Source organism: Ambystoma mexicanum, chromosome 7q (genome assembly GCF_040938575.1).
Source record: "Ambystoma mexicanum isolate Mex_15411 chromosome 7q, UKY_AmexF1_1, whole genome shotgun sequence".
Taxonomy (NCBI): Eukaryota; Metazoa; Chordata; class Amphibia; order Caudata; family Ambystomatidae; genus Ambystoma; species Ambystoma mexicanum.
In genome coordinates, this window is record NC_090941.1 from 808,282,693 (window position 1) to 808,303,503 (window position 20,811).

The 20,811-nt window shown below is 49.4% G+C and overlaps 1 protein-coding gene across 3 annotated transcripts in view; it reads left to right on the forward strand.

Annotated features, from left to right (window-relative positions):
- The window catches only part of PGR (progesterone receptor), an 877,082-nt gene that overhangs the window by 406,282 nt on the left and 449,989 nt on the right, over positions 1 to 20,811 (forward strand). The gene's annotated exons all lie outside the window — the stretch shown is intronic.

Below are 20,811 nucleotides of genomic sequence, written 5' to 3' on the forward strand. Positions count from 1 at the left end.
AAAAGGGAAAACTCGGAGCAGGTCATACATTTTCTTAACCTGCTTTAGGCCCACTGCCCCTACATTCACTCCCTTACTGTCAGGGATTATGGGGTTGGTGGAAGAGGCATTCTTGACACCAGCCTGCAAACTGCAGTTGAGGCAAAACAAATAATAAAATGTAAGTAAAATATAATTGCACTGTAAGATTTTCCTAGTTCCACTCACAGCCACCGTTAGCATTCCCTTCTTCTCTACCTGCCTCCTCTTCTCAACTCCTCCCCGTCAACCTTCTGTCCTTCCGATGTTTCAATCAGCCTTTCTCCTGCCTCCACCCATTGATGTTAACTCTTCTCTTTCTCCTCCAACTCCACTCTTCCTCGAAAACTATGACTACTCATGCTTCCGAATTACAACTACTTCTTCTTCCACACTGCTACTACTCTCGCCACACTATGACTCGTCCTCCTGGACTATGACTACTTCTCCTCCTGCACTACTACTGCTCCCATCATTTCTTTCCTTCTACCACTACTACTTTCCTCCTACCACTACTACCCTCCTCTCACTCCACTACACAAAGACCCTCCTTTCACCCAGTACCATTCAATCCACTCCTTACTCTAACTTCTGTTCCCATGACACACAAACAGGCACACACACTACTGTACCCTTGCACTCACTAATCAATACTACACCTGATCAAACAACTGTCTCCACACTGCACTGCCTCCTCCTTTCTCCTGCTGGTCTCTTGGTCCTCCAACTTTACTGAACGCAGTTGAAAAATCCACAACTTCCCTGTCCTTGCTTAAATCTTCCTCTGTCCTGATTGGACTGCTGCCCCTAACCAATCTGAACCTGCCTTCCCCTACTAGGATGTGTTTGCGCAGCAGGAAGTCTTTAAAAGGGGACTCAACTCTACCCACCCGCCCTTTGTGATTTTGCTGCAAAATGGCAATGTGGTGCTGAAAAGTCAGTGTTTAAGTTCTTAGTATGCCTATGTGCCTAGAATGACAAAACGCCAAACCTACTGCCTTGTCCGTGGTGGTCCAGAGTTAACCTTTCGCGATACAGCCTATCGCTTTGATAGTGCTCTGCGGAGCATTTGGGTGTTTGCTGTTGTGTCTTAACTCCAATACACCCATACTTATCAATGGTGCCCAATTTACCTTTACTCCTTCACTGCAATGCTGCGATGTGAGTTCTGTCTCCCATTGGGAGTCAGAGCATCTGCCGCAGGTTCCTTTTCTTTGTTTTCCTTTTTTTTAAACTCTTTGTCCCACCGCTCTCCACAACCACCAAAGTACCATATTGTCGATCAAGGGGAGCGGTGGACACCCCTGCAACCGCCGCTCTCCTTGATCGACATCATGTTCATAGAGTATTTTTCCAATGCTGAATTTAGCATTTTAGGACATTCAATTTTTTTGGGTGACTTTTCTACTATGGCTTCCCTCTGGTGTGACTCCATATCTACCTGCTCAGTTGGTAGAAGCAATTAGGATACACTCTTCCCTCTTACCTGAAGTGGTCTTCACTTTCCATGTGTATCATATAACATTTCTGTATGCTTTCTGTTCAATCAGAACTATCATTAAACTCACACATACAATCACACCTGCACTTTAGATTTGTTAGAAAATAGGACAGGGTGATCCTGGGAGCAGGAACCATGGCCTGGTTGATGGTGGAAACCGTTGAGGAGGTATATGGGGGATCACCGAGACACTCAACCCCATCCCTAAGCTTTTCTGTAAAACCAGACCCACTGACTGGAAATCACCATAACTGTCTGGAAAGTGTCCGGATAATGATGATGGTGCAGTGATAAGCCACTCATGTACCTATCTTCATCACTATCTGCTAGCTGAGTGGTTCAGTCAGGGACCTGGGTTGTGGAGAAACACATGTTCTTGAATACCCATCACATGAAAGTCTGCGGACCTCATGCATTTAGGTTTGCAGCTCAAGTACTATCTTACACAGATCTAGTGCACGAGGGGAAGTGGTTTCCCCAGTGTTACTCTAAAAATTACAAATACAGGTTTTGACCATGAGGCTGACTCACAGCCGGTGAATAGCTGGGGAATTTTTAGTTTGCAAATGGCATATACAATTACAGAACACACTCCCGCCACTCACACAGCACATCACAATCAGACCTTTGGCCGACCTAGCTCCCGTCTTTCAACTATAAAAAGGGATTAAAGTGTGGGAGTTAGGTGTCAGAGTCTGGAGGTCGACATGAAAATTAGAGCATGGCGAGGTGGTGAAGAAGAGGAGAGACAGCAGCGAGGAGGAGAAAAAAAGAGAGGAAGAAGAGAGGGGAGCGACAAGAGTGAATGAAGAGATATAAAAGAGAGGCGGTGAAGGCGAGTAGGGGGAGCAAAAAGAGTGGATACTGAGAGTAGTCAGGACAAGCGAGATGCAGAGGCATAGAGGAGGAAGAGAGAAAATAAGGAAGAAGAGAAGTGGAGGAACGAAGGTCAAGTGAAAGACATTTGAGGCCCGGGGTCCTGAAAAGGTTTCTAGCTTGATCTGTAAGCAACAAATAGTGTGGAGCTGACAATTTCTTGCAATCTTTACAACTGTGCAATTTCCAGGTGCGACGGTGCCGTAAGAGGTGGGGGTACCTGGTAGGAAAGTCCAGGATGACCAACACCAAATCCTGCCAATCTTGACGAAAGCCAAATAAGTGTCAGCGAAGGCCACACAAAAGTGTGGTGCACTATAAATCTTACAGACTCTGAGTGACTGTTCATATGCCAAAGAGGGAGTGTTGAATAAAAGGTGGGGGAAGGGAGAGGAATTTGAAATCACAGGCTTTGGGAGAACCAAAGAACTAGAGTACTTGAACCCCCACTTCACTAACTGTGAATCTAGTGAATTACAATGTGGACTTTTATTTGGGTTGCAGTTTTGTCAGGACCACACAACAACTCAGTGGCAGTGGAAAAAAAAATGGCTAGCATTGGGCATGGTCTCCAAATGGCAAATACCTTCGAAATCAGTGTCTGGAAGGCAAGATTGCGCATTAGTGCTTTATTCGAGTGGATACGTACAAGCACCCGCAAGGGGCACTTTAAAAGGAAACTTTCCCAATGGTGGGCCAGTTATGCAACAGTTAATGATTCTGCAAAATCAGTTGTGATTAGGAATGGGAAAAGTGGAGGATATAACCACAGAATGTCACTGTTTCGTGAGACCTCTTGCTGAACAAAGCCAAACAAGACTTCTACACCTTGTAATGGGGGTAAACAGATGAAGAAGGTCATTCTTAACTTTTAGCTTTGGATATTAGCATGTAGTAGCCTGTTGTAAACATTCTTAGCAAACAGATGCCAGTACATTTCGGGAAGCAACCTTGCTTGTATTGAATGGCTCATAAACTCCTTTGGGCACCGTAAGGGTGTAGACGTAAGAGACTGACAAATAGGTAGTATGTTGTTGGTTAGAGACTTTTATTTAAAAAATAAAGCGAAAACCCTATCTGGCCCCATTACTAAGAGGGGTTCCCCTGCCTCAACCAGTAATAACGACAGAATGTCATTGAAAACAAATACTCCACCATTGTGTGTCCAAAACCTATTTCCTTCCCTTACAATTGAAATGAAACTAACAAAAGTTGGAATCTTCTTGGTTTAGAAAATTATTTTTTTCATTCTGGGTGGTACCTCCACCTTCTCTCATACAGCAAAATGAAATGTTCTTTGTCAAGGGCACAACAGCAAAGCAAAGTCTCAAAGGTTCCTTGGACTGACTCTCCATTAAAGCACAAAAAAGTATTTTATCTTCATAATGTTCACAACTCCTGGGGGGAATGTATCCCTTCCCCAGGTCTTTCTCAGGTTTCTTAGGATGCCAAGAGAGTGACTTCCTTCTCTTTGTTGTCACAGAATTGTGACAAAACACATGAGGGTATGACTCCCTTCCCCTGGACTCAGACTTCTTATAGTGCCAAGAGATTACCACCCTTTGCTGTTTGAAGAGTGTTTACAACACACCAGAGGGTATGAGTCCCTTCCCATGGTTTCAGATTTCTCATATGCCAAGAGATTTACTCCCTTCATTTGGCTGCTTGCAGACTGTTCAGCATACCCCAGGGGGTATGACTCCCTTCCCCTGGTGTCAGAAATCTTATGTTGTCAAGAGATTGGGGGTTATTCCGAGTAGGGCGGTAAGGGTTAACGGTCACTGTTAACTAGACCGGCGCTGTTAAACCCTTACCGCCCTATTCTGAGTTCCCTTTGCGGGTTGGTACTTAACGCCTGCAAAAAGCAGGTGTTAAAAAACCAACCCGCAAAGGGACCTAGGAGCTAATTATGGAACCGTAATTTACGGTGCCGTAATTAGCGCCTTCCCCATTCCCATTGAGCCCTATGGGGCAAAAATGGGAATGGGGAAGGGCCATTGGTGAATGGGGAATTACCGACCCCGCCAACCTTGGAATGCATTCACCATGGCGGAGTCGGAAAAATAACGGCGTCAACCAAGGCACTAATAGCGCCATGGTTAACGCCAGGGTCGGAATGAGGCCCATTGACCCCCCTCTCTTGGCTGATTGCAGAGTGTTCACAACGCACCGGGGGGTATAACTCCCTTCCCCTGATTTCAGAATTTCTTTCACCACCAACCTGGTTTTTCACTTTGGCCAGGCATTCCTATTACAAGGGTCCAATTGTGTGTCAAGGGTAATGTTTTCTTTCCCTTGCTTGCTTTTGGACTCACATTCAACCTGAACCCCTTCGCTGTCAGGCACTGTGACTATCAAGATTGATGAGGAGGAGCTGCTTATTTTTCCTACGTGGAGTCGCCCTTCCACACCAGACCCTCCTGTGGTGGCGTGCTCACTTTGTGGCATCCTGGTCTGGCTTCTCTCCAGTGCTTCTTTTTCCAGACTCCTGGTTCCTCCAGTGAGGGCTCGACATTAGTCTGAGTCCTTTCTCAGTTTTTGTACATCGATCAAGTCCATTTGACTAGACTGCTCACTTTGGTTCCGCGGGGTACTCCTTGGTACCTCTTCCTCATCTCAGCACTAAATTGATTAGTCGCCCCAGAACTAACAGTTCATCCTTGTCTTGGTATAAGGGAGAAGAACTCTATTTGGGTAGTCGCTACTCTTCCTCGTCCCAGTAGTAAATATGTCAGTCTCCCAGGAATTGAAGCAGCACTTCTTTATCTTGGTATTGTGAAGGGGAACTCTATTCTGATAGTGCTTGCTCTTCGTCTTCCCAGTACTTCCTATACTGGAAGTACAAGAGAAACACAAAGGAGCACTGTGAATGGTACATGTATGGGTTGGTGAGGAAGGTAGGCTAGGGTACGGTGGGTTGTGGGCACACCATGTTCTCCCCAGGTCATCACTCATTCTGTAGGGGGTTTGCCTCCCAATGAGGTCCACCCGCTGAGCACCACCCCCAAGGAAACTATCTGGTAGCGGCCTCACCTTCATGGCCTCATGAGAATGGGCTCTCCCTAAGGGAGAAGTGATGACATCCAGGGATTTGTCTCAGCACCCATCCATTTAGGAAATATAATCACACATCCATATCCTTCAGAGAATGCATGTGCTACCATTTATGGAGGAAAACACGTGTTACATGACAGTATTACACTTATTGTTATGTCATTTTTCACAGTTACAATAATACACGTGTATGAGAGTTTGTACTTCAATAACACTCTCGAGTCTCCGATAATTTAAGTGTGTTTAATTCTGTTTCATGCACCTTACAGATGAGTATTACCATTTAAGATAAGCACAAGGTAACATCTACCAGCCCCCATGTAGGCTGGCTCCAACCGTCACTCCCAGGATCTCTCGTACAAATAGCATTCCACACTACACATCTCATTCTATACTGATGACCTCATATTACAGGAATGCTTTAACGCAGAGGGAATTATGTATCCAAATCACTCCAACCCTTCTCCCCATACAATATTGGAAATCACAAGAATCAACAATAGATCAACCCAAAATGTACACAACCTAAAGTTTGAATCCAAGAGCTTCCCATCACCTGTTACCAAATATGTAGTAACACTAACATACAAAACCAAACTTTAACTGCGGGCCCTGCAGCTTACCACTTCAAAAGGGTCCAGCCCCCAACCTTGCACAACAATCTGAACCAACTACCACCTTATGACCCAACAACCACTGATTCACCCCTAGACCATAAATGCACCTCAACATAGCCAAAACTTTTACATAGTAGAGGAAAACACCTCTAACTCCCAATGGGCCTAACGCGATCCCAAAAGACATCAGAAATGGAGTAGATGTAGGTGTCCAACCTTCCACCATGTGACTAGAGAAACACCCCCGCTGTCCCCCCTGAATGTCCGACATCCTAAACCCTCAACTGAGGAAGGACTAATCATACCAGTGGCATCAATAGACTTCTCATGCAAAAATCACCACATTAATGCATATTCCAACTACACTGGATTTCCCAAAATCTCATTAATATGACATGGTCGGATTTCATTATTTAAATCCACTTCTGTGGCAATAGCCGGATTTCCCGAAATCCCTTCATTTTGAGATGGACAGATTTACTCTCTGAAATCCACCGCCGTGGCGGTATCTGGATTTCCCAAAATCCGTTCATTATGACATGGACGGATTTAGTCACTTAAATCCACCTCCGTGGGCGTAGCTGGATTTCCCAGAACCCTTAACAGCCGGATTTTATCATAAAATCCCTCAACTCAGTGGCCATAGCTGGATTTCCCAAAATCCCCAAAAAGAACAACATTGGGAGAAATAAATAGGTCCCATTTCCACCTCACCCACATGTCCATATTCTTACAAAGTCCATCCACTACAACACCCAAGGTTCTTCAGAACATGAATGGAAAGGCACACATTCAAGCACCCTGTCACTTGCACACATACAACTACCACGTCACTTCTACACAGACAAGCACTATGTCACGACTATGCAGGCATATAGTCAGCACTTTAATCACAAACATAGCAACATCTTAAACTAATGCCTCCCGCAACTCCCTTGTGGTAACTGTGCATCAAAAACATTTCAACACTTCTGGATAGCGTCCATTAATTGCCCGATGAATATAATGCCTCAATTTGAACATTTGTCTGATCACTAGAATAAGCTTTTCCCAGGACCTAAAAAACATTACAACAATATTCTTTAACTGCAATGCAAAACACTGTGTAATCTAACACACAACATCTTGTAAGCTAACAGTGGCCACGACAGATGACTGCTCTAGCATACCATACCTACCATCCAAACATTCAGCCCACAGGCCGAACATACACAGGCCACCCATCACCACCTGTATTTCCTGTTAATATTCCCTGTCTAAACATGGCAACTCTTTTAAAGAACTGCAAAAAATCTGGATCAAGTTCTTGTTGAATCAACTCTGCAGTATCTACAGTTTCTCCACCAATTAAGTCACCACACGACATGCAGTGCCCCCGTGGCCCCACAGTTCATCCCAATGGGCATCAAACTCCTTTAGTGCCCGTAGACAGCAGTTGCACAGTGGTACACTCCTGTCACGGTAGTCCCAATAACCACTGGAAAACCCTTTTCCAATCTGGCCGTGAGCATTCCCAACCTTCAATTGAGGCAGCTTCATTATAATTGAATTTTCTTCAACAGACTCATAATTTTTTTCACAAATTTCTTCTCTCTGTTTTGTTATGCCACAACTCACAGCAGTGACAACTTCCTGCATCACCCCGCCTGTTAACTTGAGCTTCTTGCACTGTTTATAAATCGTCTGGCATAGCATATCACGTTTCTTCATTGTACCTTCAACGCCGTCCCTTTCGCTCAAAAACGCTTATTTCCATGTCTCTTTTATCAAGAACGCTTTCTTCCATTTCACATTCTCCCTTGCGCTTCCCAAGCGTTAACACAGTCCTCCTGTTTGAAAAGAGGAACTTATCAGCGTGAGTGTACTCAGAATGGAATGCTCCACCCGACACGCCCTGTGTCGTCATCATTTGTTTATTTTCCTCGTAATGCTTAGAGCTCCTCCTCTCTGAGGACTCAGCTCCAAGCAGCACTGACCGTGTACACTGGTGTCAGCACGCAAATATCCCAAAAGGAAAACTCACAGCATAGTCACAATTCACAGTCTTCTCGCAGGCCGGAGACAGTTATAACCTCTGACTTCAGGCTATACGCAACCTTTATTCCCTCCGGGCGCCTTTAACACCATTAAAGCCACATCGCTCACCTGGAACCCGGGGGGTAGGGGAGGCTGGTAGATGTCTTCTTTTTCAGATGTCCAGTGCTTACATCCTTCTGTCGAAAATGTGTGATTCGCAGAGAAACAGCGAAAATCGCAGTGCAAGTGCGATTATCGCACAGAAAACATCGCACATCAATTCATGGAAGTCCGTGCACGCGCGAAATGTGGGATGTGCGCTGAGAAAGTGCGTGGCGCACGCTGGCGCACAGGTCAACGAACGCTGTGCAATAAGGCCACAGTGAATTCGCACATAGCGCGGCACACATAACAAAAGTAGGCGTAACACGGGGCGTCACACGCAGAATGGGGAACAACTCGTGAAAATGTGGGCGTCACGGAGGAAGTACAGGAGGCAAGTGCGCAGAACGCCCACACGCTCGCCTACAACACATATTCATGGAATCGAATAGTGAAAAACAGCGCACGGCCAAAGACGCGCAGAGGCCCATAAATGTCCGCCACACGAAAGCAGGCGGTAGCGTCCCTGCGCAGGAAAAAAATGTGCGCCAAAGTCTTACATGCGCGAGAAGGCCCACACGCGATCGGGCCTGGGGGAGCGTGTGCGTGAATTTCAGGGGTGCGCGTGAAGTCCCACACGCGATTGGCCTGGGCGCGTGTATTTCAGGGGTGCGTGAGAAGCTTCTCAGACGCGATTGGCCTGGGCACGTGTATTTCAGGGGCTCGCGGGTGTTTACACACGCGATCGGGCCTGGGGGAGCGGGGTACGTGTATTCCAGGGGCTCACGGGTGTCTTTACATGCGATCGGGCCTGGGGGAGCGGGGTACATGTATTTCAGGGGCTCGCGGGTGTTTTTACACGCGATCGGGCCTGGGGGAGCAGGGTGCGTGTATTTCAGGGGCTCGCGGGTGTTTACACACGCGATCGGGCCTGGGGGAGCGTGTGCGTGCATTCCAGGGGTGCGCGTGAAGTGCCACACGCGATTGGCCTAGGCGCGTGTATTTCAGGGGCTCGTGGGTTTCCTCACACGCGATCGGGCCTGGGGGAGCGTGTGCGTGAATTTCAGGGGTGCGCGTGAAGTCCCAGACGCGATTGGCCTGGGCGCGTGTATTTCAGGGGTGAACGAGAAGCTTTTCACACGCGATTGGCCTGGGCGCGTGTATTTCAGGGGCTCGCGCGTGTTTATACACGCGATCGGGCCTGGGGGAGCAGGGTGCGTGTATTTCAGGTGCTTGCTGGTGTTTACACACGCGATCGGGCCTGGAGGAGCGGGGTACGTGTATTCCAGGGGCTCGCGGGTGTCTTTACACGCGATCGGGCCTGGGGGAGCGGGGTACGTGTATTTCAGGGGCTCGCAGGTGTTTTTACACGCGATCGGGCCTGGGGGAGCGGGGTGCGTGTATTTCAGGGGCTCGCGGGTGTTTACACACGCGATCGGGCCGGGGGGAGCGTGTGCGTGTATTCCAGGGGTGCGCGTGAAGTTCCACACGCGATTGGCCTGGGCGCGTTTATTTCAGGGGCTTGCGGGTGTTTACACACACGATCGGGCCTGGGGGAGCGGGGTACGTGTATTTCAGGGGCTTGCGGGTGTTTACACACGCGATCGGGCCTGGAGGAGCGGGGTACGTGTATTCCAGGGGTGCGCGAGAAGTTCCACATGCGATTGGCCTGTGTACGCAATTCCATTGGACCAAAGGCCCTGACAGCGCAGGCGCGTCTGTGACGTGACACGCGCGGGCTTGTCCCTGTACCCGGGGGAATGTTACAAGACCAAAAACTACACGTCCGAGTGTCAGCCTGCATGATTGGAGGATAGTGCCTCAGTGCGTATACGCGGAAGTGACGTTGGACATGTGGTGCGGTTTAAAAGGTGCATGTAGTACGTCATTTCCTTGTACGTGCTTCCCGTGGAGAGCGAGTGGGTGAAATCTGTACTTCTTGTCGGTTCACACGCGATTTACTTCACAGCGTTTCCAGTTCGTACTCCCTGTTACCTCTGTCAGTATTTTTCTGATTTTCTTTTCGACCTGTTTCCTCAAACAGCGTTGACTTCTCCTTTTGTCCTGTCTCCCCAGACAGTGTACAATTCTTCTTTTGGCAGGGGTGTTGCCAACGCGCGTATTTTTCATGCTCTTTTCCCAGGCAGACGGTGAGTCGCGCACGTATTTACCAACTGTGCTAGCCCCGTGTGTATCGTACCCCTTCAGAGGACATTGTAGGCTGCGTGTGACACGCATACATTCATTTTTGTGTTCCTGGGTGCCACAGCGTAGTGCAGGTTCCTTTTCCCACGCACGTGGTCTACGAGGGGTCACGTGCACGTCATATTCTGTTTTAGGGGTGCCTGTGCGTTGCGTGACCCGTCATCTTTCCCCAGGGGTTACATACAGCCTTGCTAGAGCACTTGGGTACAAATTCCATCTAGTACCCTACCCCTTTGACCCCCAATTGCCCAGGACAATTGTCCACTGCAACTCCCATACGCACAACTCCATCAGTGCCATGGCTGGGAGGCGAGCAAGTGGTAAGGGTGGCAAAGGTGGCCGAGCCGCAAGAGGTGGGCGTGGTAGGCGCGGTAGGGGACGTGGCCAGGATTTGCAGACTCCCCCAAGCCCCCCACATGTGGAGGACCAGTCAGGGACACACATCCCCCCCCATGGTTGAGGGAAACGTGGCTGACACCATCCCTGCTCAGCCCTTGTTGGACCGGCCCATTGTGGCACCTGACCTAGCACAGGGTGACTCCCAGGCTGACTTCCAGGTCACCAAGTCTAGGCCACGGGTGGCGGCGCAAGCCAGTGTCACCACGCCACGTGGTACAGGGGCAGCCATGTCATCTGCTGCCCTGAGTAGGCGGGGTGGGGAGGCTGCAGGGGCAGCTGCAGCTCCGTCCACCCCATCTCTGACTCCCCCAGCAAGGACAGTGTTGGTCCCGGTACATCAGACTGAGGTTCCCCCTGCCATCATCACACTTCAGCTAATGCCTGCAGAAAGTCATGTGGTCAGTGTGCCATCGCACACTACTACTACACAGTCCACCGGTGCTCCTGCCTCTAGTGTCCAGAGCGGCGTAGGGCACTCTGGATCCCCACCACCCACAAAAAGAAAGAGGAAGAGTGCTCGTCCAGTACAGGCTGATGACCCCGACACGGCTACACGGTCCGGCACGCCAAGGAAGCCTAGCTTCAATGATGCCGAACTGGATGCACCTGTGCAGTATGTGTCCGAACATGACGCCGAAATGTTGGTCACTTCAGGGTGTAGGATTACACCTGCTCGACGTCAGGCACACTGGCAGTCCATCGCGGACAGCATAAGTGCCCTTGGGTTTATGAGGCGCACAGCTGTTGAGTGCTACAAGTGCTGGAACGACCTTAAGCGTAGGGCAAAGAAAAAGCTGGCCTCAAGTCATGCCGCAACTCTGGTGACTGGAGGTGGGTCTCCACAAGAGGACATAGAACTCACTCTACATGAGCATGTTGCTGGGACCTACGTCACAGAGGAGCAGATCCAACGTGTGGGAGAACTGCCAGATTACGAGGCATTGTCCGGTGAGTGCACATGCATGTGTGTGTGATCCATGTGTATGTAGTTTGTGGGAGGGGATCTGGTTGAGTGCCAGGTCAGGGTGTGTGTGCGCCTGAGTGTTTTGTCCCACCCATGTGCTTCATCCAATGCATTCTGCGCCCCGGATTTGGGTATTACAGTATCCCTTCTGGCCACAGTAGGCGTTCTGCACTACATTGCGCCAGTTCCCCTTGAAGTGGCATCTTGCTACCACATTGTTCCGTATTTAGCTGGGTTCATTCAGGCTGATAGTAGGAATTCACCTGGTTCTACTGCGCATCACTCTGCCCCATTGTCACATATATGACATGACCATGGTACATGCCATCTGTGTGATGGCATGTGTCATGTATGTGTATTGGACATGCCACTCACAGGCCAATGTGTGAAATCACTGCTAGACAGCATGCAGCTGATGCGTTGCTCTCCCATCTTGGTGTCATCAGTGTCTGACATTTCCCTCCACTTCCAACTCATGGACAGTGCATGCATGGGAGGGTTATAGTCATGTGGGACATGTGTAAATCAAGTACTGGTACTGTAGCTTGTCTGGCCTAATAGCGTGCCATGGTGCTAATGCCTGTTTCCATTTTTTGTCTTTCTTGTTTTTGCAGGGGATGACGCACCTGATGCTGTTGAGGGAGAGGAGATGGTGCAGGCCCAGGAGGGATCTGAAGCACGACCAGGCACCAGTGGGGGACGTGGTTTGGTGGTGGGGGAGAACCCTCTCTTGCTGCAGGCCATACTGTCCCAGGGTGTCCCTGGCTGCACCTCCCCAGAACTCTTTTCAGGTGTTGATTCGGATGAGGCCTATGTGGATTCGCAGGTATGTGTTCATGGAAGGGATACTGTTCTGTCCGACCCACCTGCACCAGGGGTAGAGCCCACTATGGGGATGTCAGTGTTGGTAGGTGCGCCTGTGGTGGTTACGGATGCAGGGCCACACTCCGCAACATCTGATCCTGTTCCTGGGCCAGCAGTTCAGAGGGGAAATGCAGTCCTGCAGCCTCAGGCAGTGCCGACACAGCAAGGCGCAGTTCGCCTTGCCCCAGACGGGTGTGGTGCCCGCCAACGCGGTGGCCGTCCGCCACCAGGCAATACCGCATGGGAGCAATCCATTTACGGTATGGCCAACCAACAGGCAGCATCATCCGAAATGATTGCTCAAGCCATGGAGAGGGTGGCCACTTCCATTGTCCCCCCAGAAAGGCAGATGGAGCTACTACAGCAGGCAACAGACTCCATTTGTCAATCAGTCAGGGGGGACATGTTGGCGTCCAACAGGGACAGACAGGCGGCCCTGGACAATCTGAGGGAATCAATTTCTATAGATGCCCAGGGACAGAGGGAAGCCCTGAGGGGAGAGGTCCGGCACCTCAGGCAGACTCTTGTGGACCTTGAGGCTTCCACTGTCACCAGGACGGAACAGCTGCTGGAGCGTTTCACCCGTACGCTCTCAGCAGAGATGCAGGCAACTCGGGCGGAGGTCCGGGCAACACGTCGGATTTTGCGTGAAATACACGCGCCCAGGGCAATCGCGTGTGGTACTTCTCGCACACCCCTGAAATACACGCACACGCTCCCCCAGGCCCGATCGTGTGTGAAACCACCCGCGAGCCCCTGAAATACACGCGCCCAGGCCATTCGTGTGTGGAACTTCCCGCGCACCCCTGAAATACACGCGCCCAGGGCAATCGCGTGTGGAACTTCTTGCGCACCTCTGAAATACACGCGCCCAGGCCAATCGCGTGTGGAACTTCTCGCGCACCCCTGAAATACACGCACACGCTCCCCCAGGCCCGATCGCGTGTGAAACCACCCGCGAGCCCCTGAAATACACGCGCCCAGGCCAATCGCGTGTGGAACTTCCCGCGCACCCCTGAAATACACGCGCCCAGGACAATCGCGTGTGGAACTTCTCGTGCACCTCTGAAATACACACGCCCAGGCCAATCGCGTGTGGAACTTCTCGCGCACCCCTGAAATACACGCACAAGCTCCCCCAGGCCCGATCGCGTGTGAAACCACCCGCGAGCCCCTGAAATACACGCGCCCAGGCCAATCGAGTGTGGTACTTCTCGCACCCCCCTGTAATACACGCACACGCTCACCCAGGCCCGATCGCGTGTGAAACCACCCGCGAGCCCCTGAAATACACACGCCCAGGCCAATCGCGTGTGGAACCTCCCGCACACCCCTGAAATACACGCGCCCAGGGCAATCGCGTGTGGTACTTCTCGCGCACCCCTGAATTACACGCACACGCTCCCCCAGGCCCGATCGCGTGTGAAACCACCCGCGAGCCCCTGAAATACACGCGCCCAAGCCAATCGCGTGTGTAACTTCTCGCGCACCTCTGAAATACACGCGCCCAGGCCAATCGCGTGTGGAACTTCTCGCGCACCCCTGAAATACACGCACACGCTCCCCCAGGCCCGATCGCGTGTGAAACCACCCGCGAGCCCCTGAAATACACGCGCCCAGGCCATTCGCGTGTGGAACTTCCCACGCACCCCTGAAATACACGCGACCAGGGCAATCGCGTGTGGAACTTCTCGCGCACCTCTGAAATACACGCGCCCAGGCCAATCGCGTGTGGAACTTCTCGCGCACCCCTGAAATACACGCACACGCTCCCCCAGGCCCGATCGCGTGTGAAACCACCCGCGAGCCCCTGAAATACACGCGCCCAGGCCAATCGCGTGTGGAACTTCTTGCGCACCTCTGAAATACACGCGCCCAGGCCAATCGCGTGTGGAACTTCTCGCGCACCCCTGAAATACACGCACACGCTCCCCCAGGCCCGATTGCGTGTGAAACCTCCTGCGAGCCCCTGAAATACATGCGCCCAGGCCATTCGCGTGTGGAACTTCCCGCGCACCCCTGAAATACATGCGCCCAGGGCAATCGCGTGTGGAACTTCTCGCGCTCCCCTGAAATACACGCACACGCTCCCCCAGGCCCGATCGCGTGTGAAGCCACCTGCGAGCCCCTGAAATACACGCGCCCAGGCCAATCGCGTGTGGAACTTCTTGCGCACCCCTGTAATACACGCACACGCTCACCCAGGCCCGATCGCGAGTGAAACCACCCGCGAGCCCCCGAAATACACGCGCCCAGGCCAATCGCGTTTGGAACTTCCCGCGCACCCCTGAAATACACGCGCCCAGGCCAATCGCGTGTGGAACTTCCCGCACACCCCTGAAATACACGCGCCCAGGGCAATCGCGTGTGGTACTTCTCGCACTGGTACAGGGTTGGCGCAGCCCTTTGCGATGGTTTTGCGATCTTGATGGCTTTTCCTTGCGCGAGGGCATTCTCGGGGGCGTAACTGGCACTGCTGCAGGGTCGCTGCGCCACTCTGCGCCACGTCTGCTTTTGGAGGTGGGAATCCATGAATACGCTGTGCGCGGAAATTGGTTTTATCGCACGCGGCTGGCGCAGACATTCGCACGGGCACGCTGTGCGCCAGCCGCGTGCGACACTTTTTGAAGGAATTACATGAATCGGCCTGTAAATGTGTTTAATTCTGTTCCATGCAGGTTACAGATGAGTATTACCGTTTAAGATAAGAACAAGGTAACATCTACCAGCCCCCATGTAAACTGGCTCTAACCGTCACCCCCAGGAACTCTCGTACAAATAGCATTCCGCACTACACATCTCATTCTATACTGATGACCTCACATTACAGGAATGCTGTAACACAGAGGGAATTATGTATGTGCCAAATCACTACAACATGTATTTGAGTAGATATAAGGCCATGCTTAACCAATTATTTCCCGAACATAAATGTCTAGTAAATTTAGGGCAGGTTCAGGGAGGAACAGTGAACCGAAAGAGGCTCAGGATTTATCTTTTCAAAGTGACCCATATTACACTGCACAAGCCAACATAGCAAGGCCCACCCCATGAAGCAGGGTTTGGGGGGGTTCCCCCCTAATAATATCGACACACTCCCAAGAAACATTGAGTCATGTATTAACGTATTAACTGCTAAGCTAAATCTCCATTTAACAGTATATTTCCCCTATAATTAACCCTTCCCTCTCCTTATCCTGGTGTCCCAGGACATGGCTCAAGGTTCATTCTAATCAGCAACCCAACATCAGCAGCAGAGGGGCCCATCAAATACCTATTAGCAAATAACAATAACAAGACAACACTGCAATGGACTGAACACACAGGTAGTGAGTGCGCTGTGTGACACTCCCAGCCAAGGTCTCAACTCATCATCATTGTCCAACATACTAGCCATTACATTCTTCTTCAATACTGCCTGAATGATACAATAAAAATACTAGCATAGTGAGGAGAACACTTGGGCAATTGCTAGAGAGGTGTGTGCATCGTCTCATGGTGAGTTCAAGCTTTAGTGAAAAGGACAGCAATCATCATGAGCAGCCCATCTAAAAGTACAAAATAACAGACAAAGGAATCAGGTGACTTCAGCTGCAGTTTGTTCCGGCCCTTTCTCTGCATAGCCCTCTTCCTTGACAAGATCCTTCTACCTGTGCCAACCCTCTTGGACATTTCGGGTGTGAAAACTGCAAATGGATGCAAACCAAGTGCAAGTGTCAGCGGTAACAAAGTCAGTTCATTGTCTTTACAACTCAGAAACCGTCATCCAATCGCAAAAAAGTGACCCTGGGGCTCAGATTCTTCAGCATTTTTGGTAGGATTACACAGTGAGAGTTCTACAGTAAGATAGCTTTAGTCAGCTCCATTTAGTCATTAGACTTCTTAAAGAACATCCTTTGATCTTGAGTGGCATGGTTAACATCACCATTTCTAGTTGTTCAATTCTGTTCGTGCTACCTATGTGACACAGCCTCATTACGACTTTGGTGGCAGCCATGCCCTCCCTTAATAAGGGCATGGCTGCCATCAAAACCGGGTCTGGGTCCGGGTTCCCTGAATGGGGAGTTACCGGGCCATTCCGAGGTTGGAGGGCCCGGTAATTCCTCCTTCAGGGAACCCGGGCCCGGACCTTCCCCAGCCCCATTTGAGCCCCCATAGGTTTTACCAGGCATCCTGACCGGGTCCCACGAGGGAACCTCGTAATGAGGCGGAATGGGTTTAACGGGTCTGCCTCCATTATTGGCACCTGTTAACCCATTCCGCCAGGGTCATAATGAGGCCCAGTGTCTGCTTGCGCAGCTCGCTTATCATAAGTTATGAGTCATTGCCTGGTAACTGATACCCACCTCACATCTATTCCAGTTCTAAAGCAATACTGGGCAACATGTGTCAGAAATAACTGGGCGTGCCTATATCCCGAACAGGTGTCATTGTCATAGCCTTGAAGCCTTCTGTTTTTTTCCGATCTCTGCAACTAATTGTGGCCACTAGAGCATGCCCGCATCATATGAACAGTCATGGCTGCAGTGATGCACTGTTTAGTACAAATGCATGCTCAGTGCTCATGAGGCAACATCAAATATTACCGGCATCAACAGTTCCCGTCTTTTTGCGGTTACAAACACAAACCCCAATATTGTATTTTTCTCCATGATTAAGGTTCTATCCCTATTCGTCTAGCCTGTTAGCTGAGCCTTTATTTTCTGTTCCTGCCTGTACAAAGTAGTTATAAAGAAGCCTATATTAAGAACGTTGGTGAGTTTTTTTCTGTTAATATCATTTTGCTTGCCTGTGTTTTGTATTTATAGATGATGAATGTTCATCCTTGCTTTGGGTTCATCATTTGGTCCAACATCCCCTTGATGCGTTATTGTTATCCCAATACTATCAACATTTGCAACATTTGTTCTGTATGTACAACTAGCAATTTATCATGGCTATTTCAGAAGCAGTACCAACAAAAAAAGATAAAAATGTCACTGGCTATGATTATCGCAATATAAATTGACCACATATATTAATTTGGGTGCATAAATACTTTGGTGACATGGCACATCATATCCTTCGGGACAAGGTGGTAGATATTCCATGTATTAACTTGAAATAGTTATTTTCTGCTTCATATATTTCTTTTTTGACATCCTCAATTCTTTGTACCTGGGCCAATACCTCTGGTAAATTATTGAAATGTGGCACTATACAAGACCAGTCAAATTGTATTGCCTATCAGAAAGGCCTATATATATATGTTTGTTTTCTGTCTGGGGACATGCACAATGTTTACATCTTAAGTCCTGCAGCAGGGTGAATTACTGCTACTGTTTGTGATAAGCAGTCGTGTTCCATTGATCATCAATTCTTTCGTTTGACCTTCCTAGAAAATTCTCCTACCATCAGTCCTTACCTGGCACAATTAAGCTTCTCCATGCACTGACGTTCTGGTGGTTCTATTGGCCAAAGAGCCCATTCACACATCACAATTTACTTGGGAACCGGGTGAACCAGACGTCCTAGTGTATCACCCTATCCCAGGAGTCTTATATGTAAGGCAGATGGTTTTCAGGTCTATTTTATGTCGAATGGATAGCCATTTGCATGATTTCCTAGTATTGGAAATGTGCTCTTGTCTGGGAATGTTGAGTGCTGCGCGAAGGGTGTCGTTTTGTAGTACCTGTAGTTTGTTAGTTATAGTTTGGTTAGCACCTAGGTACTATTGCAGTAGTCTAGTTTAGACTGTATGAGGGCTCTGGCAAGCGTGAGGCAGCTGTTGGTGGCAAAGAAGGGTCTACTGGACCTAATAAGCTTGCCGGTGTAGGCGGCGGCAGAGGCGATCATGTTGGTTTGTTTGTGAAGGTTAGAGTTGGCATCAAGATAAAAGCCAAGGGTTTTCACATTTTTGGCGATAGGGATGGTGTGAGTCGATCGTGATATTGTTATAGTTGGGGTTAAGTTTGGACAGGTTGCTGGGAGAGCCGACAAGGAGGAGCTCCGTCTTCTCATCATTCAGGCAGAGGCATGCCTGAATGATGGAGAATATTTCGTTAATCCGGGTGACGTCTGTGTGGTAGTAGCCTGTGATAGTGAGGAGTATCTGGGTGTCATCTGCGTAATTCGTGTAGGTGACCCCCAGGCAGTCCAGTTGATCAAAGAGTGGCGTTGTAAATATGTTGTACAAAGTGGGGGAGACACATGAGCCTTATGGGACCCCGCATGAGATAGGTATAGGGTCTGCTGCAGCAGTTGTGGAGAACACTTGCATGGTTCTGTTCCCCAGAAATGATTGTATCCAAGCGATGGCGGGGGAGGAGAAGTGAGCTGCGGTGGCCAGGTGATTGCCGAGCATATTGTGATCGACTAGGTCAAAGGCCGCTGAGAGGTCTAAGAGGAGAAGGAGTGCAGTCTTGCCTTTGTTTTCATCAATCTGGCTTTTAAGATCAACAAGGGCAGTTTCTGAACCATGTTGAGGTCTAAAGCCAGACTGACGCAATCCTAGCAGTTGATTGGATTCCAGGTATTCTTGAATTTGGAGGTAGGCGACTCTGTCCAGAATTTTTAAGAGGAATGGGACTGTGGTGATGGGTCTGTAGTTGGTGGGTATGGTTGGGTCAAGGGAATGTTTTTTCAAGAGTGGGAGGACCTAGGATTGTTTTAGATTGCTGGGGACAGAATTGTTAGTGAATGATAGGTTGATAAGTTTGTTGATGAAGGGAGATAGATCTCTGGCTACGCCTTTTATGATCTGGGCGGGGCAGCTGTCCCCTTTGCAGTTAGAGGGTTTTAAGGAGGTGATGATTTTTTGAACTTCAACCGTGGTTACTTTCTTGAAAGTGAAGCTAGATATGGCGTCAAAGAGCGTTGGTAGGTTAGGGTTAGTAGGCCTGTTGTTGGATAGTTGTTGGCGTTTGTCCTTGATTTTGGTTTGGAGTTCTATGATTTTATTGTTGAGGGCATTTTGGATGCCAGTGCACCAAGGTTTGTCTTTCAGACATGTGTCTGTTGGTGGATTGGGGCTTTCGAGTTCTTGTAGAATTTTGAACAATTCTTTAGTGGAGGATCCTGCCTGATTGATTCTGACATTGTAAACTTCTTTTTTGCTGCAAATAATTTAGTTTTTATAAAGAGTGATTATATGTGTGAGGTTTCGTTTATTTTCTGCAGAGGGATTGGCTTTCCAAGTGAGTTGAGCCTTAGCTTTCTTTTTTCTGAGTGCCTTAAATTCGGGGGTGTACCATGTGTTAAGGAGCGCTCTTGGTTTATCTTTGCACAATTTTAGGGGGGCAATGGTGTCCATTGCTTTGGCCATGGAATTGTTGAAGATGTCGATTAGTAGGTTTAAATCAGCGTTAGCTGGCAGTGCGTTAAGGGTGGGGAGGACCAGGGGTAGAAGGGCCTCAGCAGTGATGTTGCGTTTGCTTCTGGTGGTGCATGCTGGTGCTATAGGGCATTTTTCAGGTGTGGCATGGGTGATATCAATCTCAAGAGGTATGAGGTAGTGATCTGTCCAGGCTAGAGGTTGGTGGTCCTTACAGATGGTGTCGCAGTTATGGGTCGCCACCTAGTCAATAGTTCAACCTTTCTGGTGGGTGGGGAGGGCAATGAGTTGTGCAAAGCCATGTTCTGTTAAGGCATTGGCTAGTGATGCAGCAGGTGCATCATTGGGATTGCAGTAACCGAGGTTAAGGTCCCCTACGATAATTATTTGTGCTGACGGCTTGGAGTTTTCAGCAATGAGAGAAGTGATGTCTTCTTCAAAGGCCCCTGGTGGGTCTGGAGGTCTATATATGAGGTGAAAGGTGATTGTGCTTGTGGCGGAGGTTTGTAACTTGGCCATGAGCAGCTCACAGGAAGAGAGTGACACGAGGGGGGCTGATCTGAAGCCTAAGGAGGATTTTCAGATAATTGCTACACCTCCTCCCCTGGCGTTAGGTCTGTCGGCTCTGAGTATGGAGTATTTGTCAGGGATGGCTAGTGATAGATGGGGTCCGGATGCTTCGTGAAGCCAAGTTTCTGTTAGGGCTAGGAAGTCAAGATCATTGGTTAGAATGATGTCAGCAATGTCCGTGGGATGGGCAGCAAGGGATCTGACATTGAGTAGGGCTCCTTTTAGTGGGTGTGGGGTAGGCTTGTTGGATGCCTTCTGCTTCTTGTTGGTTTTAGAGTTGGATTTGGTAGTGGGCTTGTTGTGAGAAGAAGGG